Source organism: Echinops telfairi, unplaced genomic scaffold, assembly GCF_000313985.2.
Source record: "Echinops telfairi isolate 266 unplaced genomic scaffold, ASM31398v2 ScPeMD7_3;HRSCAF=10, whole genome shotgun sequence".
NCBI lineage: Eukaryota > Metazoa > Chordata > Mammalia > Afrosoricida > Tenrecidae > Echinops > Echinops telfairi.
Window position 1 is genome coordinate 5,967,492 of NW_022103899.1, and position 6,274 is coordinate 5,973,765.

The following is a 6,274-nucleotide window of genomic DNA, read 5'->3' on the forward strand; positions in this document are numbered from 1 at the left end:
AAAAAAAAAAAAAAAAAAAAATGAGCCTGTGCACCCAACAGTGGAAAGAAAACATGCAAAACCTAGGAACGAGAACTGAGGCACAGGGAGAACTACCAACCATAATAGTAATCGCAGGAATCATAGTGGCAGCAACAGTAACCACAGTGTTTTACAGCTACTCTATACACCAGACTCGGGGTTTATTACCTAATATACGGTATTTTCCTGCATCTTCAAACAGTCCAACAAGAAAGTTATGTGCATTTCACAAATAAGGAAGCTGAGACGAGACTCATAAAGTAACAGACCTAATAAGTGTCAGGCCAAGCCTGGAACCATTCACTTACCATTACCCAGCTCAGTACAAGGGTATAAGTGCCTCTGTGCAGGCACAGCCTGCAGTAACACTGAATCAGTTGTAATGCCACTTTGAAAGTTGCTTTTACATAGAAGAATGGTAACTGAAGCTAACTTCTGAATTGACAGGCAGTAGTAACACAAGGGATGTCTAAATACAATTCAGGAATAGGCAAGTTGACAGGCAACTTGCTCATCGCCGTGCTATTTCTAGTCCGGACATCTGACTAAGTCAAGGGTACTCTTACTGCCCTCTCAATCGCACCTCTGCTTGCCTTGTGGATCAGCTTTTCCCAAGTTCTCCATCACCACTTACCTCAAAGAACTGCTATGTGGGTTAAATGAAGAAATAATGCGACTACTGAAGTTAGACTTGGTAAGGTTAACACGCGATTACCATGACATACAAAAAATGCATTGCTGGATCTGGAACTCAGAGGATGGGTAGGCACTGGAGACCCAAAACTGGAAGGTGGTTCAAGTTATCGAGGATGAGCATGACAGAGGACATTTAATAAGAAGAGTCTTCGTGCCGACCCACCAAGAAGTATCTGTATATGGTTGGCAGATTAGGGAAAAAGAAACTGACAAGACCTTAATTAAGTAGTCGGGGATATTAAGTCGGAAGGGGGCGGAAGTGTGTTAACTTCCACTAGTTTCAAGAACTAGTTTGCCATTCCCCCTCTCCCCCACGAACCCGGGACTCAAAACAAGGGCCTGGGAAGGCCCGGCGACCGGGGAGGCTATTTAACTTCCCGACGCCCGCGCCTCACGCTGTGCGGAGGACGGAGGGTCCAGCGCCGCTGCTCGGTCTTAGTGACACGGGGGGAAACCGCCCAAGAGCCAAAAGGAAGCTAGGTCGACGCGCGAAGGCGGGAAGCTGGTTCACCCCACCCCTGCCACGCTCTGCAGCCCCCGCCCGACCCGCGCCCACAGCCCCCTGCGCGGGCCCGCGCGGAAACGCGGGCCGGCACCTCCTCGCCGAACTGGCAGGCCCGTCCCCTCTCCGGGGCCCCTTCCACCTCCCTCCGTTGAAGAAAACGTAACCGACCCGAGGCCGGCCACCAGTCCGCGGAATTGAGCCATTACCTAGAGCTCCTCCGCGTCGCCATCACACCGGACACACGTCACTTCCCGCTCCCAGGCGCGGCCGTAAAAGGAAGGCGGGGCGTGACACTCAGTAAAAATTAGCTGTATTATACTTTTGGCTTATTTTAAATACTATCTCGTAGGACTAGATTCGAATAATTCTGTCCGTCTACATCTCGCCTGTCTGTCTAGGATGGCAACAAAAGAAAAGTCAGTATGAGCTTCCCGGTCAAACAGTCGCTGCCAGGACGAGCGGAAGTAAGCAGTTGCACAAGGTAGCGTGGGCTGGAGGCCGCGGTGTATGATGGGAAATGTAGTCCTTGGTAAGCGTCAGCGAGCGCCTCCCTTAAAGAGTTAAGGTCTGGGAAACGCACTGGGGCAATTCTACCACTGGAATGGACTCAATGGCAGTAAGTTTAGTGTTGGTGTTTTTGCAATAAGGTCCCCATGGGTTGGAATCAACTTTATGGATTTTTTACAACTTAAAAAAATAAACTGTTTTATTGGGATATAGTCCAAATATATAATTTTCAATAGTTCGATCATATCAAGAAGTGCTGTACAATAATTACAATAAGTTTTATAACATTTTATTTTTTCTTGTACTACTTGTTCTTAGCTCCCCTTTCCCCCCTAACCTCCCCTGCTATAGGTACTATTAATCTAGTTATCCACCCATCCTGAATTTCATATTCCAAAATACATACAAAACAAAGAGTCAAAAAAAAAAAAGCTAATAGCAATAGCAAAATAAGATAGAGGAAAACCTCAGTTGGAAAGAAAATAGAAAATATTAAAAACTAGGAAAAATTTGAAATAGTTCTAAGGGGAGATCACATGATAAGATGTTAGATTGTAACCTAGTTACATGTGTCATAATCCACTTTCCAATGTATTCTGTATGATGCAAGGGTGTTCACATCCCTGGTCTATGTTCAGGGGGATTCACCAGAGGTTTCATTTGTATGTATTTCCCCTTTACTTTTTTTTAACTGCTAGAACAAGTAGATGTGTCAAAAAGGGGATCAAATCAAATGCTACATTTTAATCTACAATAATCATCTGTACACTGCTCTCTGATAACCAGGCTATTCACATCTCTTGACTATGGTCACCAAAGGGATTAATCTATGTGTAGATCGTTCAAATGGATTTGGGCTTCCACTGTCATCCATAGTCTTCTGCAAATCAGGTGTTCATAATTTAAGCTCTGATACCTCCTTCAGATTTGAATTATATTATTGACAATCCTTGGATCACACAGGCTGGTGTTTTTCTTCCATGTGGACTTAGTTGACAACTCACTTAGGTGGCTGCTTGTTTGAAGACAAGCCTTTAAGACCCCAGATGCTAATTTTCTGATAGCTGAGCACCGTCTAGTTTCTTCCCACATTTTGCTGTAGTACCCATGTTTTCAGTGATCTCTTCATGAGGGTTTTGGCTACTTTTATTTATAACTATTTTCTGTGGTTGGCATAAAAATACCAATAGCCACTTTTCCATGTAAACCTTAACAGCAGACAACTAACATTCAGACTTTTCACAAAAGTTTGGCCAAGAGCCTATTAAGCTTTCCAAAATGCATATAAAGTTCAAGATTTCAAGTTCAAGTGAGAGAATTCATCAACCCAATCCACTGCCATCCAGCCAACTATATATAGGGTTTCCAAAACTAAATCTTTATGGGAGCAGATAACTTCATCTTTTTTCCGAAGGAAACTGGTGAGTTTGAACCACATAACTTGAGGTTGACAAACCAACACCTCCAAAGGGGAGAATCCAAAACAAAGCCGTACAGTCGATTCCAACATAGTGATTGTATGCAGGGTTTCCAAGGCTGTACATCTTTATGAGAACAGAAAGGTTCATCTTTCTCCTGTGGAGCAGCTGGTAGACTTGAAACACAGACCTTGTGGTTAGCAGTCCAACACTTATCTTAAATACTACTCAAAAAACCCTCCAAAATCATAGCCATTAAGTAGATTCCAATTCATACTGACCCTGTATGACAGGGTAGAACTGCCTCTGTGGGTTTCAAAGACTGTAACTCTTTACAGGAGTAGAAAGCCTCATCTTTCTCCTGTGGAGTGGCTGGTGGTTTTGAATTATTGACCTAGTGCCTAGCAGCCACCAGGACTCCTAGTGTTCATTAAATATGAGAGGATACAGAATAAAAAAAAAACAACAGGGTGAGTTAAAGAAGACAAGATAAATCTGAAAAGAAGACAATGCCTTCATTTTGGAAAGGTACCAGTTGGGACGATATCATGAAGCTAAGAAAGCTATCAGACATAGAAATAGTAGCCTCTCTGGATGGAGTTCGGGGATAAGGCAGCTGTAAAAGTGTTTCCTTGCGCTTTTCTAACCTTTCCAATAGTAACAAATACTGAAAGTCCCACTATGTATAACTGAGGATATTATCCTTCCCTAAAACAGCTACAAGGGGCACTTAGGGCACATCGGTTAATCTCACAGCTGCTAACCTAACGTCCGAATCCACCAACTGCTCTGGAGAAGGAAAATATGGCAGTCTGCTTCTGTAAATATTACAGACTTGGACATGCTAGGGTCTGTTCTACTTTGTGATAGAGCATTGCTCTGAGCAGGGACATGGGCTTATGTTTTGGTTTCAGACAATTACAATATATTCCCCAAAATTCAAGAAAGGAAGTTTGGTTTGCCCAAATACTTCTCCACCACACTTTTAGTATGCTTCTGCTATTATGCCATTTCAAAAGAAAGAAGAGTACAAGAGTGTCTTAGGTTGGGTTCTATGGAGAAACAGCCATTCAAATGAAAGGGAGCTTTCTTGGAAGTGGCCTGCTTCCAATATATGAGGATAATTTGGCAAAGCTCTAGATTCATTTGCTTCCATAGTCAGCAGTCTAACATCTTACCTTCTAATCTTGAGTGTTTTCGTCTCTGCAACTATGGGTGTCAGGAGAAGCCTCCAGACTGACATCTGACTCCTGGGCTTGGGATTTGCCAGCTTCTACAACTTCAGGAGCTATTTTCTTGAGATAAAATAACCGTTGGCAAACACATACCATAGAATACTAAGCAATATTAAAGAATAATGATTAATCTGGAAATGCTTCATGATGTGGATAGAATTAGAAAACATTTTGCTAAGTGAAATTAGTCAATCAGAAAAATATTGGTGAGATCACTGTTAAAATATTTTTTAAAACTTTAATGGAAAAGATATGTTTTCACACTAAAATACATGGATTTTGATGCCTGAAAACCAAAGGCTAGAGGGTAGACAGGTGTAAACTTGGAAAAAGGAGAAGACAGTATTCAAAAAGTAGGAGATGGGACAAAATATTGGGCACAGGGCAAACCATTGAGATATTTGATAAACTGTTGAGTACAAAGCTGATTATCCTCTCTGTAAGCTCTCACCTAATTTAAATGGAAAAAGTTAAAATTGCAGCAGTTCTCTGCCTTGTCCTATAGCATTATTATGAGTAAGGATCTTCTTAACAGCAATAGATAATCTTTAAGGCTGTAACTTATCTTTCTTTCTTTAAAAAAAATAATTTTATTGGGGCTCTTACAACTCTTATCACAATCCACCCATCCATCCATTGTATCAAGCACCTTTGTACATATGTTGCCATCATATTTTCAAAACATTTTCTTTCTACTTGAGCCCCTGGTATAAGCTCATTTTCCCCCTCCCCTCCTCTCTCCTTTATGAACTCTTGATAATTTATAAATTATTATTTTTTTCATGTCTTACATTGACTGCTGTCTTCCTCCACCCACTTTTCTGTTGTCTGTCTCCCAGGGAGGGGATTATATGTCAATTATTGTTGTTGGTTCCCCCTTTCTCCCCACACCTTCCCCTCCTGGTATCACTACTCTCATTATTATTGGTCCTGAGGGGTTTATCTGTCCTGGATTCCCTGTGTTGCAAGTAAGGCTGTAACTTTTTATGAAAGCAGTTGGTCATTTTAAGACACAAGCTGTTAAGTAAGTACTCAAGTGTCTGTTGTTCTTGTGAGGTGGGATCAAGTCAGTTTCCACTCATGGCAATCCCATTTATGACAGAAACATTTCCCAAATCATGCACCATCCTCACAACTGTTGCTTTTATTTGAGACCATTGTTAACCTTCACTGTGTCAATTCATCTGGTCAAGAGTCTTCCTCTTTGCCACTACCTTTCTACTTTACTAAGCATGATGTTCTTTTCCAAGGTCTGGTCTCTCCTGATAACGTGTCCAAAGTACATGAGAGAAAGCCTCACTATCCTTGCTTCTAAGGAGCATCTTGGCTTTACATCTCCCCAGACAGATTTTTGTTGTTGTTGTTCTGGCAGTCAATAGTACTTTCAAAATTCTCCACCAGCACCATAGTTCAAATTCATCGTTCTTCTTTGGTCTTCCTTATTCAGTGTAGAAGTGTCAAAAGCCACAGTATGACAAACCGATAGACAACTGATGGTCTCGAGTGCATAGTTAAAATCAATAGTCTTAATGTACCTATTACTATTTATCCACCACTTACGTCCACTTATTGTACTCCGGAGGCTTGTGTGTGGCTGTGGGTCAATGCTATGTCACATGCCAGCAGGGTGACCCAAAGTGAACAGATTGCAGCAGAGCTTCCTGACTGAGAACAGCGTAGGAAGAAGGAATAGACTTTCCACATATGAGCAATCAGTCACTGAAAACCTTCAAGTGCCCAACACCTAATAACTAAAGCAGAATATCATCAGCTGTGACTGCACGAAGATGAGCCCCTCAGGGCGGAAGTCACTCAAAACATGACGGACCGAGGACGAGCTGCCTTCTCAAAGTAGAGTGGACCGTAATGGCCCAGGTGGACTAAAGCCTGTT

At 42.2% G+C, this 6,274-nt stretch overlaps 1 protein-coding gene across 1 annotated transcript in view; it reads right to left on the bottom strand.

The window, feature by feature from the left end:
- CWC22 (CWC22 spliceosome associated protein homolog) overlaps positions 1-1,568 on the bottom strand; it is a 68,898-nt gene extending 67,330 nt beyond the window's left edge. The window contains exon 1 of the mRNA XM_004701467.3: positions 1,429-1,568. The gene's annotated coding sequence lies outside the window, so the exon portion shown is untranslated. The remainder of the gene's footprint in view (positions 1-1,428) is intronic.
- Between the last annotated feature and the right edge of the window lie 4,706 nt (positions 1,569-6,274).